General features: G+C 44.8%; 1 non-coding gene and 2 pseudogenes across 1 annotated transcript; all 3 read left to right on the plus strand.

Annotated features, from left to right (window-relative positions):
- The first annotated feature begins 369 nt into the window (after positions 1–369).
- LOC112133973 (U6 spliceosomal RNA) lies at positions 370–476 on the plus strand. The gene has a single exon (XR_002915570.1). It is a non-coding gene; the product is annotated as a U6 spliceosomal RNA (small nuclear RNA).
- A 1,501-nt stretch (positions 477–1,977) lies between these two features.
- LOC100432389 (calponin-2-like) lies at positions 1,978–2,959 on the plus strand (annotated as a pseudogene).
- A 582-nt stretch (positions 2,960–3,541) lies between these two features.
- On the plus strand, positions 3,542–8,169 carry LOC112133821 (ribosomal biogenesis factor-like; annotated as a pseudogene).
- The last annotated feature ends 9,446 nt before the right edge of the window (positions 8,170–17,615 follow it).

The raw sequence follows: 17,615 nt of genomic DNA on the forward strand, positions 1-17,615 counted from the left end.
AACAGAGCGAGACCTTGTCTCAAAAAATAAATAAAAATTAATTAATTAAAAAGGGATGATCAGAAATCCAGAGGGGAAGATCACAGATCCCAAGTAGAAGTCACAGATGTCAAAGTTGTCAGACCACTACTCTCTCTACCTTTCTCTGGGATTGTACAGTTGCTGCAGCTGTTGACACATCCAGGCTATGGCTTATCTCTAATGACTGGATTTCCTCATTTATGAGCATGCATACATCAAAAAAAAAAAAAAAAAAATGGCTGCCACTCCTCACACTACCTGACTCTCCAGCTCTGGTGTCCTCCACTGAGCTAGTTACTCAAAGTCAAAGTCTCTGGGTTCAAATTAGCAAGCAAAAGAATTGGATTGGTGCTCGTATAAGCAGCACATATACTAAAATTGGACCAATACAGAGAAGATAAGCATAGTCACTACGCAAGGATGACACCCAGATTTGTGAGGCATCCCATGTTAAGGGGGAGAAAAGCATCTGAATGGATTAGGTGTTCTCTGATCCCATCAGCTGTGGCTAGGGAGACAAGGTCTAACAGTAAGTAGTATAGCTGCCCCTGCCAGAGACTCTGTGGCAGGGAAGATTTTCTGAGATGGGGAAGTGGGTAGGGAGACGACAATTAGTATCTCAAATTCCTAGACACCAAATAGGCTGAAATGGACTTTCTAAGTTGGACTTTTTCAGTCTCTATCTCTCAAGTTGGAGGTTCAGGCTCTGGAGGGAAGAAGGGACAGATCATATCAGCTAATTTTCCTTATTCCAAAAAAGGCAGGATTTTGGTGTGTGGCATATATAGCTTGGTTTATTAAAACTTTGAGTGGTCTGGCCAGGTACAGTGGCTCACGCCTATAATCCTAGCACTTTGGGAGGCCAAGGCAGGTGGATCACTTGAGGTCAGGAGTTCAAGACCAGCCTGGCCAATATGGAGAAACCCCATCTCTACTAAAAATACAAAAATTAGCTGCGTGTAGTGGCGGGTGCCTGTAATCCCAGCTACTCAGGAGGCTGAGGTAGGATAATCGCTTGAACCCAGGAGGCGGAGGTTGCAGTGAGCACAGATTGTTGCCACTGCACTTCAGCCTGGCCAACAAAGAGAGACTCTGTCTCAAAAAAATAAATAAATAACCAACTAAAACCTGTGTCCAGATAACAGAATAGCTTGTGTTCTTCAGCTCCACATAAAAATATCACCATAGCAGGCTCATGCCTGTAATCCCAACACTTTGGGAGGCCAAGGGGGCGGATCACCTGAGGTTGGGAGTTCTAGACCAGCCTGACCAACATGAAGAAACCCCGTCTCTACTAAAAATACAAAATTAGCTGGGCGTGGTGGTGCATGCCTATAATCCCAGCTACTCGGGAGGCTGAGGCAGGAGAATCGCTTGAACCTGGGGAGGTGGAGATTGTAGAGAGCCGAGATCATGCCATTGCACTCAGCCTGGGCAACGAGTCAAACTCTGTCTCAAAAAAAAATTTTATATATATATAGATGGTATATAGATAGATAGATGGTATATATATATAAAAGATGATATACATATATATATATCACTATAGATTGATTTATTGATTGAATTAGAGACAGGGTCTCACTCTGTCACCCAGGCTGGAATGCAGTAGACTGATCATAGCTTACTATAGCCTAGAACCTCTGAACTCAAGCTGTCCTTCCCCCTCAGCCTCCCAGGTAGCTGGGACTACAGGCGCTTGCCACCAGGCCCCAATAACTTATTATTTTTTTTCTTTTTGGTAGAGACATGGTTTTGCTATGTTGCCCAGGCTGGTCTCAAACTCCTGGACTCAAGTGATCCTCCCATCGTGGCCTCCCAACGTGCTGGGATTACAACTGTGAGTCACCATGCCCAGACCACATAAAAATATCCCGAGCGGAGCGCGTCCCAGCTCCGCGCCCGCCAGGCGGTCCTGTCCTGTCCCATCCCATCCCGCCGCAGCGCGCGCCAACCATGAGCTCCACGCAGTTCAACAAGAACCCCTCCTACGGGCTGTCAGCCGAGGTCAAGAACCGGCTCCTGTGCAAATATGACCCCCAGAAGGAGGCAGAGCTCCGCAGCTGGATCAAGGAACTCACCGGCCTCTCCATCGGCCCCGACTTCCAGAAGGGCCTGAAGGACGGGATTATCTTATGGACACTCATGAACAAGCTACAGGCGGGCTCAGTCCCCAAGATCAACCGTTCCATGCAGAACTGGCACCAGCTAGAAAACCTCTCCAATTTCATCAAGGTAATGGTCAGCTACGGCATGAACACCGTGGACCTGTTCGATGCCAACGACCTGTTTGAGAGTGGGAACATGACGCAGCTGCAGGTGTCTCTTCTCGCCCTGGTGAGTAAGGCCAAGACTAAGGGGCTGCAGAGCGGGGTGGACATCGGCCTTAAGTACTCGGAGAAGCAGGAGCCTAACTTCGACGACGCCACCATGAAGGCTGGCCAGTGCACCATCGGGCTGCAGATGGGCACCAACAAATGCACCAGCCAGTCGGGCATGACCACGTACAGCACAAGGAGGCATCTCTACGACCCCAAGAACCACATCCTGCCCCCCATGGACCACTTAACTATCAGCCTCCAGATGGGTACAAACCAGTGTGCCAGCCAGGTGGGCATGACAGCTCCCGGAACCCGGTTGACACCAAGCTGGGAACCGACAAGTGTGACAACTCCTCCATGTCCCTGCAGATGGGCTACACGCAGGGCGCCAAGCAAAGCGGCCAGGTCTTTGGCCTGGGCCGGCAGATATATGACCCCAAGTTCTGCCCAGAAGGCACAGTGGCCGACAGGGCTCCCTCGGGCGCGCAGGCCCGGGGGAGGTCCCTGAATATCCCCCTTACTACCAGGAGGAGGCTGGCTACTGAGGCTCCCAGCACGCTCTCTCCCCATATCGTCTCCCCGTCTGAGTTTTTGGGTTTTTCTGTGTTTTCATGGTTTTTTTTCTTAACCTGTTCAGTGCTGCCAATCAACCCAGGGTCTATGAGTGGCGGTGTGGGATCAGGGAGGTCTTTTTTCCCCCTTGCTGTGGTCCTTCACAGGACTGAGCCACCAGGCTGTGGGGGAAGGGGTCAAAGCCGTATCCCCATATGTGTAGGGTAAAGGTCCCTGCTGGCACGTCCAGGCTGTGGGCCGAGCTGTGCTGGGGAGAAGAGACCTGGGCTTGGAGGGACCCAGTCCCCGAAGGTTTCTGGTTCCCTTGTCTCTTCCCCATTTTGTCAGCCAATCAGTTTGTGGTTTCTGTACCCGCAAAAGTTTCAGGAATTATTAACAAAAGAAAAATACTTTTTTTTTCCCCAAGGAATGGGGCAGGGACAGTGGAGAGGGTGCTGGGAAATGAGTGCCCTGGGAAAGGGGGCCTGGCCATAATGCTAAATATCTCAGGCTCCCAAGTGGCTGCATTTCCCTAGAACCAACAGATCTCAGACCCTCAGACCTTCCCCGAGGCCCAGTGGGGAAACTGAGGCCCATAGAAGGAAGTGGAATTCTGCGTTGTTGGGGCTAAGCCTGACCCCTTCTCCATGCTAACCATCCCCTCCACTGTGGCCTCAGTAGGTTTTGTTGTTGTTGATGTTGCTGTTGTTGTTGCCCAGGCTGGAGTGCAGTGGTGCGATCTTGGCTCACTGCACCTCCACCTCCCTAGCTATAGGGATTCTCCTGCTTCAGCCTCCCAAGTAGCTGGTACTATAGGTGCTCCACCCTGCCTGGCTAATTTTTGTATTTTTATTAGAGATGGGGTTTCACCATGTTGGCCAGGCTGGTCTCAAACTCCCGGCCTCAGGTGATTCGCCCACCTTGGCCTCCCCAAGGGCTGGAATTACAGGCGTGAGCCACCACGCCCAGCCCCTCAGTAGGTTTTAAGGAGCCTCCAGCCCTCCTTCTCCCCTTCTGGGCCTGACCAGCTATACTGCTCCATCTCCCCTGGCCACACGCCCCACCGAGTACTGCACAGGGACCCCCACCCAGGGGCCCTACCCCATGAGATAATGTGAAATATGACTGTGGACCAAATGCAGTAAAACCTCTATTGGTAAGAAGAAAAAGATATATACATATATGTATCCTGAGAGATAATATATTTATACTCACAGTTTATTGTTCCAATTATTCCAGTTTTTATCTTTCTCAAATAAGAAGAGTGCAGAATAAGCCATAAACAGAAGTTAAATAATTCTTTAATATTTTCATTCTATTGCCCTAATTATAATACCGTTCTATGTGATTTAAAAACACACACACACACACACACACACACTGGGCAAAGTGGCTCACACCTGTAATCCCAGCACTTTGGGAGGCCAAGGTGGGAGGATCACCTCAGGTCAGGAGTTCGCGACCAACCTGCCCAACATGGTGAAACCCCGTCTCTACTAAAAATACAAAAATGAGCCAGGCATGGTGGTGTGTGCCCATAAGTCCCAGCTATTTGGGAGGCTGAGGTAGTAGAATCCCTTGAACACGGGAGGTGGACGTTGCAGTGAGCCAAGATCATGCCACTGCACTCCAGCCTGGGTGACAGAGTGAGACTCCATCTCAGAAAAAAACAAAAACAAAACAAAACACACACACACACACAGAGAGAACAATCACATTTTACTTCTGATATTTAAATTTGTGGTGATCCCTTGCTTTTATTAGTTGGCTGGTCGGGTACAGTGGCTCAGGCCTGTAATCTAAGCACTTTGGGAGGTCAAGGCGGGTGGATCACTTGAGGTCAGGAGTTCATGCAACATGGTGAAACCCAGTCTCTACACAAAACACAAAAATTAGCCAGATGGGCTGGGTGCGCTGGCTCACGCCTGTAATCCCAGCACTTTGGGAGGCCGAGGCGGGCAGATCACGAGGTCAGGAGAGCGAGACCATCCTGGCTAACACGGTGAAACCTCATCTCTACTAAAAATACAAAAAATTAGCCGGGCGTAGTGGCGGGTACCTGTAGTCCCAGCTACTCGGGAGGCTGAGGCAGGAGAATGGCATGAACCCAGGAGGCAGAGCTTGCAGTGAGCTGAGATCACACCACTGCACTCCAGCCTGGGCGACAGAGTGAGACTTCGTCTCAAAAAAAAAAAAAAAAAAATTAGCCAGATGTAGTGGCATGTGCCTGTGGTCCCAGCTACTCAGGAGGCTGAGGTGGGAGGATCACTTGAACCCAGGAGGCAGAGGTTGCACTGAGCCGAGATCATGCCGCTGCACTCCAGCCTGGGCAACACAATGAGACTCCATCTCAAAAAATAAAATAATAAAATAAAATACAATAAAATAGGCCAGGCACGGTGGCTCATGCCTGTAATCCCAGCACTTTGGGAGGCCAAAGTGGATGGATCACCTGAGGTGAGGAGTTTGAGACCAGCCTGGCTAACACAGTGAAACCCCACCTTTACTAAAAATACAAAAATTAACCAGGTGTGGTGGTACATGCCTGTGATCCCAGCTACTCAGGGGGCTGAGGCAGGAGAATCGCTTGAACCTGGGAGGCTGAGGTTGCAGTGAGCCAAGGTCACACCACTGCACTCCAGCCGCCTGCTCTTGCAACAGAGCAAGACTCCATCACACACACAAAAAAAGATTAAATAAAATAAAACAAAATGAAAAATAAACTAATAATTTTTACTCAAAATGTTAAAGGTGTTGCTCCATTGTCTTTAATCTTCCAATGTTGCTGTTGAGAAGTTCAATGCATTCTGATTCTTTGTCCTTTGATTGTGACCTATTCAAGATTTTAAATCTTTTTTTTTTTTTTTGAGATGGAGTCTCGCTTTGTTGCCCCGGCTGGAGTGCAGTGGCGTGATCTTGGCTCACTGCAACCTCCACCTCCCGGGTTCAAGTGATTCTCCCAGGAGTAGCTGGGACTACAGGCAGGTACCACCATGCTTCGCTAATTTTTTTATTATATTGTAGAGATAGAGTCTCATTATGTTGCCCAGTCTCCAATTTTTAAAAAATCTCAGCAATCCTAGCTTTAATTTCCTAGCATTCTTTTTTGTTCTCTGAATTCTCCTTATTCATAGTATTCTGGTTTTGTGTGATTGTTCTGTTTGTTTTTTTTAATGGATAGAGTGCTTTCTCTTATTTATATGGGGTATAATAATGGTCTTTTATCCTTGGAAGTTTCCTTCTACTTCCTGCACTATTTCTGTTTCCTCTGGTTTCCTTTTTTGCCTATTTACTTTTTTTTTTTTTTTTGAGACAGAGTCTTGCTTTGTTGCCCAGATTGGAGTGCAGTGTTGAGATCTGAGCTCACTGCAACCTCTACCTCCCGGGTTCCAGCAATTCTCATGCCTCAGCCTCCCAAGTAGCTGGGATTACCAGCTCGCATCACCGAGCCTGGCTAATTTTTGTATTTTTAGTAGAGATGGTGGGGTTTCACCAAGTTGGCCATCCTGGTCTTGAACACCTGGCTTCAAGTGATCTGCCTGCCTCGGCCTCCCAAACTTCTGGGATTACGGGCGTGAGCCACTGCACTTGGCCTACTTACTTTGATTTATCTCTCTCTCTTTAATGTTGAAGGCTCTCCTCAAATATCTGATACTTGACATTAGTATTTAAGCTTGAAGCATTACAAACTGATTGTAAACTCTTGGCTTGTGGACTTGTGGTCCTCACGATAGGAAAACCAAGTTCGGTTTTTTGTTTGTTTGTTTTTGTTTGTTTGTTTGTTTTTAGACAGAGTCTCACTCTGACACCCAGGCTGGAGTGCAGTGGTGCGATCTCGGCTCACTGCAAGCTCTGCCTCCCGGGTTCACGCCATTCTCATGCCTCAGTCTGCGGAGTAGCTGGGACTACAGGCGCCCACCACCATGCCTGGCTAATTTTTTTGTATTTTTAGTAGAGACAGGGTTTCACTATGTTAGCCAGGACGATCTCGATCTCCTGATCTTGTGATCTGCCTGCCGTGGCCTCCCAAAGTGCTGGGATTACAGGCATGAGCCACCACATCTAGCCCCCAAGTTCTTTTTTTTAAGTTGGAATGAGTCTCGACTGTAGATACATGTCTTTTACTTAGGGCTACTTCACTTCTATAAAGTAGAAGCTTCCTAACTCTGGGGAACATAAACCTGACTCTGCTTGCTTTTTTTTTTTTTAGACAGAGTCTCGCTCTGTCGCCCAGGCCGGGGTGAAGAAGCACAATCTCAGCTCATTACAACCTCCACCTCCTGGGCTCAAGCAATTCTCCTGTCTCAGCCTCCTGAGTATCTGGGATCACAGGCGCCTGCCACCATACCTGGCTAATTTTTTGTATTTTTAGTACAGACGGGGTTTCACCATATTGGCCAGCTGGTCTTGAACTCCTGACCTCAGGTGATCCATCCGCCTCGGCCTTCCAAAGTGCTGGGATTACAGGCGTGAGCCACCGTGCCTGGCGTGATTCTGCTTTCTATAATTACACATTAGACTTTGAGAAGGTAGGGTGTGCAGGGCTGATTTCTCCAAGAATGTATAAATTACATATTCTAAAGAACTTATTTCCCATAACACTTGACTTAAAAACTTACCATGAAACAAATGGCATCACCTGGAGCTTAAGAAGTTCACTGAAGGCCTGGTGAGAGACAATAACCAAGAACAAATAAAGAGGGCAGAAGTCCGGGAATGTATTTCACATAGCCAACCAAAAAAACATGAAGGCCAAAAACAAAGCAAAACCAGTTACCACTAATCTTTTTTTTTTGAAACGGAGTTTCACTCTTGTTGCCCAGGCTGGAGTGCAATGGCGTGATCTCTGCTCACTGCAACCTTCGCCTCCTGGGTTCAAGCAATTCTCCTGCCTCAGCCTCCCAAGTAGGTGGGATTACAGGTGTGCGCCACCATGTCCAGCTAATTTTGTATTTTCATTAGAGACGGGCCAGGCTGGTCTTGAACTCCTGATCTTAGGTGATCCACCCGCCTTGGCCTCCCAAAGTGCTGGGATTACAGGTGTAAGCCACCACACCCAGCCTGAGTTACCACTAATTTTAAGAAGATAAACATTATAAATGACGAAAAAATTAACAGAGTAAATAAAGCTTTTGTAAATATACAAAAGGAACCTGCACACTTCTCAAAAGTCCTTTTTAAAAAAATCTCTGCAGGAAGAACTAATTCCTCAGTGTGTCACTGAAGTGAACCAGTTAATGTTGATGAAGCTACAAAATTAATGGCTCAGTTGTAATACAGTGGTGAAGCATCTAATTCCCCCAAAAGGCCAATAAATTATAAATGTTTTATACAAAAAAAACTTACTATGAGCAATAAACTCAGTAATTGAATTTGTATAAATATTTGTCCTCAGAAAACATGGGCTTTTAAATTTCAATCTGACAGATGTTTTGAGATAGTGATTGGTGGGATCCCAATCATGGGTTCGGACCCCAACAATAGTGATTAATGGGACCCCTTAACTTTCTAACTTTGTCTACCAGTGGCCTAGAAAGACTAGGGAAGTGTTGGGAGTTTTTGGGACTTCATTTTGTAAACTCTGACTAGCATCACCCCTAGACCCAGCAAGAGGGGCCCCTGCCCTTAACCCTGCATGTCACAAATAAATGCCAAAATGCATTTATTAAATAACACACAGATACCTTTGTTACTTGGAATCCAGCATACAGGCTGGCATTGTATGACTTACAAACTTAAACATCCACTCCTGGAAATAACACCTATTAGACCCCAGGGAAACACTTCACATCACTTGCTCTGTGTCTACAAAACAAAAAGCAACTGAATGCAAATGCCATAAAGCTTTATGGTTTCTGCAGCTGTTGAAGTAGGAGAAAGACCTTGCTTCAGAATGTGGGGAGGATTCCAAACAGCAGAAACAGATAAAAGACAAAATAATTAGCTTGTCAAATAAGTTCTTCCTCTCAGTGTGAATGCAATAGCTTTTGGCTTAATAGAGTATCTTTTCCTAGTGTCAAGCATTTTCTTGCTTTTCTTAAGACACCAGAGATGCTCACAAATTAGGATGAAATTTCAGATGGGTAGCTGAGGAACATTTTGCAAAACTGAGCAATTTTATATTATTCTTAAATGTTTGTATAGATGTAACAAAGTATGATACTGATTCTTCACATTTGTAGCAAAAGGGACATGGAATGTTAGAATTGCAGATAGTTTTTTTTGTTTGTTTGTTTGTTTTCTTGAGTCTCGCTCTGTCACCCAGTCTGAAGCACAGTGGCGTGATCTTGGCTCACTGCAACCTCCACCTCCCAGGTTCAAGCAATTCTCCTGCCTCAGCCTCCCGAGTAGCTTGGATTACAGGCGTGTGCCACCATGCCTGGCTAATTTTTGGATTTTTTAGCAGACACAGGGTTTCACCATGTTGGCCAGTCTGGTCTTGAACTCCTGACCTCAGGTGATCTAGCCACCTCAGCCTCCCAAAGTGCTGGGATTACAGGCGTGAGCCACTGAGCCCGGCCCGAATTGCAGATAGTTTAATTCTATTAAAATGTTTAATAAGCTTTCATTAAATTTTCTTTTTTTCTTTCTTTTTTTTTTTTGTTTGAGATGGAGTCTTACTCTGTTGCCCAGGCTAGAGTGCAGTGGTACAGTCTCGGCTCACTGCAACCTCTACCTCCTGGGTTCAAACAATTCCCCTGCCTCAGCCTCCTGAGTAGCTGGGATTACAGGTTCCTGCCACCACGCCCAGCTAATTTTTGAATCTTCAGTAGAGATGAGGTTTCACCATGTTGGTCAGGCTGGTCTCGAACTCCTGACCTCAGGTGATCTGCCCGCCTCGGCCTCCCAAAGTGCTGGGATTACAGGTGTGACCCACCGTGCCTGGCCTTCATTAAATTTTCAAAAAATTAAATTAAAAAACTTTAGCCTTATCTACATAATTTTAATTTTAAGTTTTGTTATTAATTTTAGTTCATGCATTGATTGTTTTAAAGTTTTAATAGATAATCAAGGTTACGGGAAATACAGCTTTTGGAAATATCTGAAAATAATTTCCTGATTATTTTACAATTTCCATAAAATAATGGAAATGTAATATAAAATGGAAATGTAAAGGTTTTTTAACATTCACTTTAATTCATATTTTATACACTGTAGGGATCAAAAGAGGGCTTTCCCCTTGGCCCTCTGAAGGTTCACTGAAAATCACTATCATGAGGCAGTTTAATGGAAGAACAGGCTTACAAATTTATTTAACAAGTACACAACGAGCACAAGAGGAAAATCAGAGTCATTGCCCACCCCCATTGTGATTCAGAAGCTTACAGACCACACTAGCAAAACAGGTTGTTGGAAGTAGGGAAAAGAATTCTGTTACTAGGGAGAATGAATGGATTAGGGAACAGAGATTAAACTGTACATGATCCTGTGAAAAGCTGTGTTCAGGTGTAGTTACATTCCTGGTCTTCCAGGGAGGAGAAAAAAATTATTTTTTTTTGATGGTCTGGATCTTAGGAAGATAAAGGAACTCCTGTTTTACAGAGGGTGGGGGTAGGGAGGGGTGTAAGTCAGAGAGACTTTGAGACTTCCTCAGTTCACCAAGCCATATATGATGGTATCGGTTTCTGAGCTCCAACAACACTTTTTTTTTTTTTTGAGACAGAGTTTCGCTCTTGTTGCCCAGGCTGGAGTGCAATGGCGCAATCTTGGCTCACTGCAACCTCCGCCTCCCCGGTTGAAGCTATTCTCCTGCCTCAGCCTCCCGAGTAGCTGGGATTACAGGCGCCCAACACCATGCCCAGCTAATTTTTTGTATTTTTAGTAGAGACGGGGTTTCACCGTGTTGGCCAGGTCGAACTCCTGACCTCAGGTGATCCACCTGCCTTGGCCTCCCAAAGTGTTGGGATTACAGGCGTGAACCACCGCGCCCGGCCTCCAACAACACTTTCTTTTTTTTTTTTTTTTTTAAGATGGAGTCTCGCACTGTCACCCAGGCTGGAGTACAGTGGCACAATCTCGGCTCACTGCAAGCTCCGCTTCCTGGGTTCACGCCATTCTCCTGCCTCAGCCTCCCGAGTAGCTGGGACTACAGGCGCCCGCCGCCACGCTTGGCTAATTTTGTGTATTTTTAGTAGAGATGGGGCTTCACCGTGTTAGCCAGGATGGTCTCGATCTCCTGACCTCGTTATCTGCCCGCCTCGGCCTCCCAAAGTGCTGGGATTACAGGCGTGAGCCACCGGGCCTGGCCCAACAACACTTTCTAAACAATTACTTTTTCTTTTCTTTTTTTTTTTTTTAGAGACTGTCTCGCTCTCTTGCCTAGGCTGGAGTACAGTGGCTCAATCATAGCTCACTGTAACCTCAAATTCCTGGGTTCCGAGCAATCCTCCTGCCTCAGCTTCCCAAGTAGCTGAGACTACAGGCATGAGCCACTGTGCTAGCCCAATTAGTTTTTTAATCATTTAAATAACAGAATAAGTACAGTTGAGGTTATAACATAAAAAGTAAATACAGGCCAGGTGTGGTGGCTCACACCTGTAATCCCAGCACTTCAGGAGGCTGAGAGGGGGGATCACTTGAGGTCAGGAGTTAGAGACCAGCCTGGTCAACATGGCGAAACCCCATCTCTACTAAAAATACAAAAATTAGCCAGGCATGTTGGCAGGTGCCTGCAGTCCCAGCTACTCCAGAAGCTGAAGCTCCAGAATCACTTGAACCAGGGAGGTGGAGGTTGCAGTGAGCCAAGATCATGCTACTGCACTCCAGCCTGGGCAACAGAGTGAGACTCTGACTCAAAACAAAACAAAAAAAAAGTAAATACGAAAGTAGAATTCAAAAACAGTTAAAAAAATTTCAAAAGAAAAAATAAATTTTAAAACATTCATAGAGGCTGTCTGGTTAAATATTTTAAAACTGAAATAATGAAAGTGTTCATGAACCACATAAAATCTGCAAACAGCACATTACAAATTCTTTGTTTACTGAGTATTTAATTACTGATGAAAATGAGTAATTACTAATGGAAAATTACATTGGCATATTTTGCTAGGACAATGGTCAACCACATTGCTTATAAATGGCCTTGTCCATTACCATTAAGTTCATTGTTCATCTTTTCTTATTTATTTATTGTTTGTAGAGATGGGTCTGGCTATGTTGACCAGGTTGGTCTTGAACTCCTGGCCTCAAGTGACCCTCCTGCCTCGGCCTTCCAAACTGCTGGGGTTACAGGTGTGAGCCACCACACCTGGCCTGTATTTTCTCATTTATTTTATTATTATTATTATTTTTGAGACGGAGTCTCGCTCTGTCACCCAGGCTGGAGTGCAGTGGTGCGATCTCGGCTCACTGCAAGTTCTGCCTCCCAGGTTCACGCCATTCTTCTGCCTCAGCCTCCCAAGTAGTGGGAACTACAGGCGCTCACCACCACACCCGGCTAATTTTTTTGTATTTTTAGTAGAGACAGGGTTTCACGGTGTTAGCTAGGGTGGTCTTGATCTCCTGACCTCATGATCTGCCTGCCTTAGCCTCCAAACGTGCTGGGATTACAGGCGTGAGCCACCGGGCCCAGACGTCTTTTCTTATTTTTAATCTTATATCTGCTGTTAAATATTTAATTCATCCTGGGAAACATTATCACTAAATGTGTTATATTCTGAGCCTTTTATTCTCTCTTATTAGTTTCACTTTCTTCTGTTACTTGTCTTTCACCTATGTCTGATAAACTGAAATACAATACTGAACATTGAGGAGAGTCTTATCAAATAAAATTATATTTTCACTTCTGGTATATCTCCTCTATCCATATTAGTTACACCAAAGAAGACAAACAGCTTTTGGGACAGATTATATATAGGCACTTTTGTTTCACAGTTAAATTAATGTAATTCAAGGCCAGGCGCGGTGGCTCACACCTGTAATCCCAGCACTCTGGGAGGCCAAGTTGGGCGGATCACCTGAGGTCAGGAGTTCAAGACCAGCCTGACCAACATGGAGAAACCCTGACTCTACAAAAAAAATAAAATAAAATTAGCCAGGCGTGGTGGCGTATGCCTGCAATCCCAGCTACTCGGGAGGCTGAGGCAGCAGAATCGCTTGAACCCGGGAGGCGGAGGTTGTGGTGAGCCAGATTGCGCCATTGCACTCCAGCCTGGGCAATAAGAGCGAAACTCGGTCTCAAAAAGAAAAAAAAATTAATGTAATTCAATGTAATCTGAGGCATTACAGTGTTGTTTCTTTCGTCATTACTTTAGCTTCTTTTTTTTTTTTTTGAGACGGAGTCTCGCTCTGTAGCCCAGGCTGGAGTGCAGTGGCGCGATCTCGGCTCACTGCATGCTCCACCTCCCGGGTTCCCGCCATTCTCCTGCCTCAGCCTCCCAAGTAGGTGGGACTACAGGAGCCCGCCACTGCGCCCGGCTAATTTTTTTGTATTTTTTAGTAGAGACGGGGTTTCACTATGTTAGCCAGGAAGGTCTCCATCTCCTGACCTCGTGATCCGCCCGCCTCGGCCTCCCAAAGTGCTGGGATTACAGGCGTGAGCCACCGCGCCCGGCCCATTACTTTAGCTTCTATTTCTTCTGTATTTTGCAGTAACAATATTGTATCTTTACATGGTGTTTTACAGTTTCTTTTTTTTTTTTTCTTTTTTGGACACAGAGTTTCACTCTTGTTGCCCAGGCTGGAGTGCAATGGTGCAATCTCAGCTCACCCCAACCTGCGCCTACCGGGTTCAAGCTATTCACCTGCCTCAGCCTCCCGAGAAGCTGGGATTACAGGCATGCTCCACCATGCTCGGCTGACTTTGTATTTTTAGTAGAGACAGGGTTTCTCCTTGTTGGTCAGGCTGGTCTTGAACTCCCGACCTCAGGTAATCCGCCAGTCTTGGCCTCCCAAAGTGCTGGGATTACAGGCATGAGCCACCACACCTGACCTACAGTTTCTAAAACACTTTTCTCACTTATAATCTCTGAAGTCCCACAACAGCCTTGGGCAGTAAAACTTGCATTGATTGACATTAGAGAAAATCATATTTTCTTTTTTTCTTCTTTTTTAAATAGAAATGGGGGGGGGGGGTCTCGCTATGTTACCCAGGCTGGTCTTGAACTCCTGGGCTTAAAGCAATCCTCCCGCCTCAGCCTCCCAAAGGGATGAGATTACAGGCATTAGCCACTGTGCCTGGCCAAGAAAACCATGTTTTCAACACCATCAATGTGACAGATTTGTGAAACCTGAGGCATGCTGGTAAACGTTTAACAACCGGTAAGTGTTTAACAATCACCCAGCTGAGGGTATGGAGAACCCTGATTGTAGTTTGCCAATTTCACTGATGTAAATACTCACAACACGGCTAATTTCAAACCACCACTGTGATGTCAACTGACTCCCCAAATTTCTGAGAGTGTAAAGATTAGCTCTCAGAAACGTAGGAAGCCATTTCCAGCACACTACTTGGTCACTTTAAATTGAATCTAAGGCCAGGTGTGGTGGCTCACGCTTGTAATGCCAGCACTCTGGGAGATTGAGGTGGGCAGATCATCAGTCCAGGAGTTCAAGACCAGCCTGGGGAACATGGTGAAACCTGGTCTCTACTAAAAATACAAAAATTAGCCAGGCATGGTGGCACTTGCCTGTAGTCCCAGCTACGTGGGAGGCTGAGGTGGGAGGATCATTTGAGCCCGGGGAAGTTGAGGCTACAGTGAGTCAAGATGGAGCCACTGCACCCCAGCCTGGGTGACAGAGTGAGACCCTGCCTCAAAACAAAAACAATAACAAAACAAAAACAACAAAAAAAGTTTCCATATCTTGTTTTTATAAGGAAAGTAGTTTTTGTTCCTTTCTTTTTTTCCTCTTCTTCTAGGCTAGACTGTGGACAGATTAAGCCAGCTTCAATGATGAGAATAAAGATTTTACTCTATGGTCAAAATGGGTTAGAAGGAACCTGGTTCCCTGAATGATCTCATGGAACAGAGCTCCCTACTCATTCTAGACTACCTGCCTACCTCTGTACTGTTATGTGAGAGAGAAATAAACCTTAATGTTTGAGTTATTGTATTTGGAGATCTCTTTGCTATAGTAGCTTAGTGACTTCTTAGAAGAGGCAACATTTAAGCTAAGGTCTAAATGACAAGAATGAACAAGCCATACCAAGAGGGAGAGAAAGAGCATTTCAGAGAAATGAAAATGACCTAAAGGGAGACAGGTCAGTATGGATGGAGTACAGAGTGTGAATGGTAGAGATGAGGTTGGAGGATAATTAATTCAGGACCAAATCACATAAGGATTTGAAGGCCAGGGTAAGAAATTTTGATTTTAATTGTAATGGGAAACCCCTGGAGAATTTTAGTAAGTGTCATAATTGGGCTTATGTTTTAAAAACATCATTCCATCTTGGGCTATGGAGACATTTAAAAAAATAAAAACAAAAAAAAAATCACTCTAGCTGCTCTGTGTTAAACCAAGTGAGGTGGCAAAGTGAAGACAAACACTACTATAGTTAGAAAGCTACTGCAATAGTTCAGGGGAGCTAATTTTGTGCTCTGAACTAGGGTGGTGGTAGAAATGAAGACAGAGAGAACAAATTCTTGAAATGTTTTAGAAATATCAACAAGGCTAATGATGAGTTGGATGTAGGACAATGCAGGAAAGAGTGGAATTATTGATGATTTTGAGTTTAAGCAACTGCTATTTAACGAGGTGATTTGTTGTGTAAAGGGTGGACCATAAAGAGGTAAGAAGAGATAAGAGTGGAGACAAAGAGGTCAGCGGGAAGCTTGAGTTGAGGACAGCTGAGTTTTTGTAATTTGTTTTGCTTTTGTGGGGAGGAGGCAGATTTTGCCGTGAAAAGGAACAGCTCTTTTCTAGTAATGTTAGCTTCTATATGCTTGTTAGGCATTCAAGTAGTCAGGCAAGTGTCTCAAAGGTCTGAAGTTCAAGGGAGATGTCTGGGCTGGAGATATAAATTTGAAAGTCATTAATACTATGGGTGGGTCATAAAGCCATGGACTGGATGAGGTAGGTCACCTAGGGAGAAAATGTATGTAGAAAAGAGGGCAGAGGCATAGCCAAGAGCACTGCAGCATTGGGAAGAAAATTCCCAAGGAAAACCAAAAAAGAGAGATGTCACGAAAGCCTGGAGACTTTTTTCTAGAAGGAAGGCATAGTTAATTGTGTCAGAAGCTATTGAAAGATTGAGTAAATGGGGATTGAGAACATTCACTGGTCTCAATGGCTTTGGCAACCACTGGCTTTGGCAAGAAGTGGGCCTTGAGAAGTGTCATTTCAGTCAAGTGCTAGGAATAAATACCCATTTGGAGAATTTGAAGGAGAGATAAGGCGGTAGGGACCACACGTATAGACATGTCTTTACATCTTTTAGGGAGTTTTGCTGTTAAGGGAAGCAGAGAAATTCGGTGATAGCTGAAGGTAGAAGTGGGGTCAAGTAAAGATTTTTTAAAATTTGAGTAAGATCTTAATAGGAATGATTACTACAGAGAATAAAGGGAAGGAGTACAATCAGAGGTATCTTAAGAAGGCCTATGTGCAAAGTGCTATAGCCAATGAGGCGTTTTTAAAAAACTGGAAATCTGGGGGAAAGATGGTCACTCTTGATAGAAATGGGGCTGAGAAGGGAAATCATTTTAGAAATAATGGTAAATGTATTTTGGACATATTGAGTTCAGGAAAATATTTAAGCAAAGATTAACCAACTTAGTACAAGGGATTTTTATTTTTATTATTTCTATGATCTGAAGAGAAACCAGAGTATACAAGGAATTTTGAGCTTCAAGATAACAAGAAAAATGATATATTTTACAAAGGACCAATCCAGTTGGTGGACTCTATTTAAATTATCCTATATCAAATTAATAAGGATTTACTTTGACAAGATTCTTGGCACTTTTATATTAACTTAAATTGCACTGGGAAAAAAGCATAATAGTAGTTGAGAAGCAACTAATTATAAGCAATTATAAGCCAAATTATGTTTATACCACAATTAGTGTTTGAGGTGGTTTCGTAGGCAGATTCTTCAATAAGCAACCATCAAATACTTGAACAGCTTGTAAAACACAGAAATACTTCTTTTATCTTTATTCCAAGAAGAGTAACCACATTCTTTTATCATTATAAAATAAGCAACATTTATTATCTTTTGTCCCAATCCGCAGTTTGAGTTGGATGCTTATAAAACATGGCAAGAGGGCTGGGTGCGGTGGCCTCCCAGCACTTTGGGAGGCCGAGGTGGGCAGATCACCTGAGGTCAGGAGTTCGAGACAAGCCTGGCAAACATGGTGAAATGTCGTCTCCACTAAAATACAAAAATTGGCCAGGTATGTTGGCATGCACCTGTAATCCCAGCTACTCGGGAGGCTGAGGCAGGAGAATCGCTTGAACCCAGGAGGCAGAGGTTGCAGTGAGCCGAGATCACGCCACTGAACTCCAGCCTGGGCGACAGAGCGAGACTCAGTCTCAAACAAACAAAACATGGCAAGAGTAGTTTATGTACCTAGCTCACAACATAGCTTCTTTCAACAGGTTTCACGGAGACACGTGAATCCACGTTCTTGTAAGACAAGTGCTATTCTACAGAGTATCTAGAGTGCAAACCCAAACCATGTCTTTTTCAGTGGATTTTTCATGTTGACATCATCTTATTTCACTTTGGGGAAAGTTCTTTTCTAAGGATGATAGCGAAAAGTCCTTTTGTCTTGTGACAATAGC

The sequence above is a fragment of the Pongo abelii genome, chromosome 5 (genome assembly GCF_028885655.2).
Source record: "Pongo abelii isolate AG06213 chromosome 5, NHGRI_mPonAbe1-v2.0_pri, whole genome shotgun sequence".
Taxonomy (NCBI): Eukaryota; Metazoa; Chordata; class Mammalia; order Primates; family Hominidae; genus Pongo; species Pongo abelii.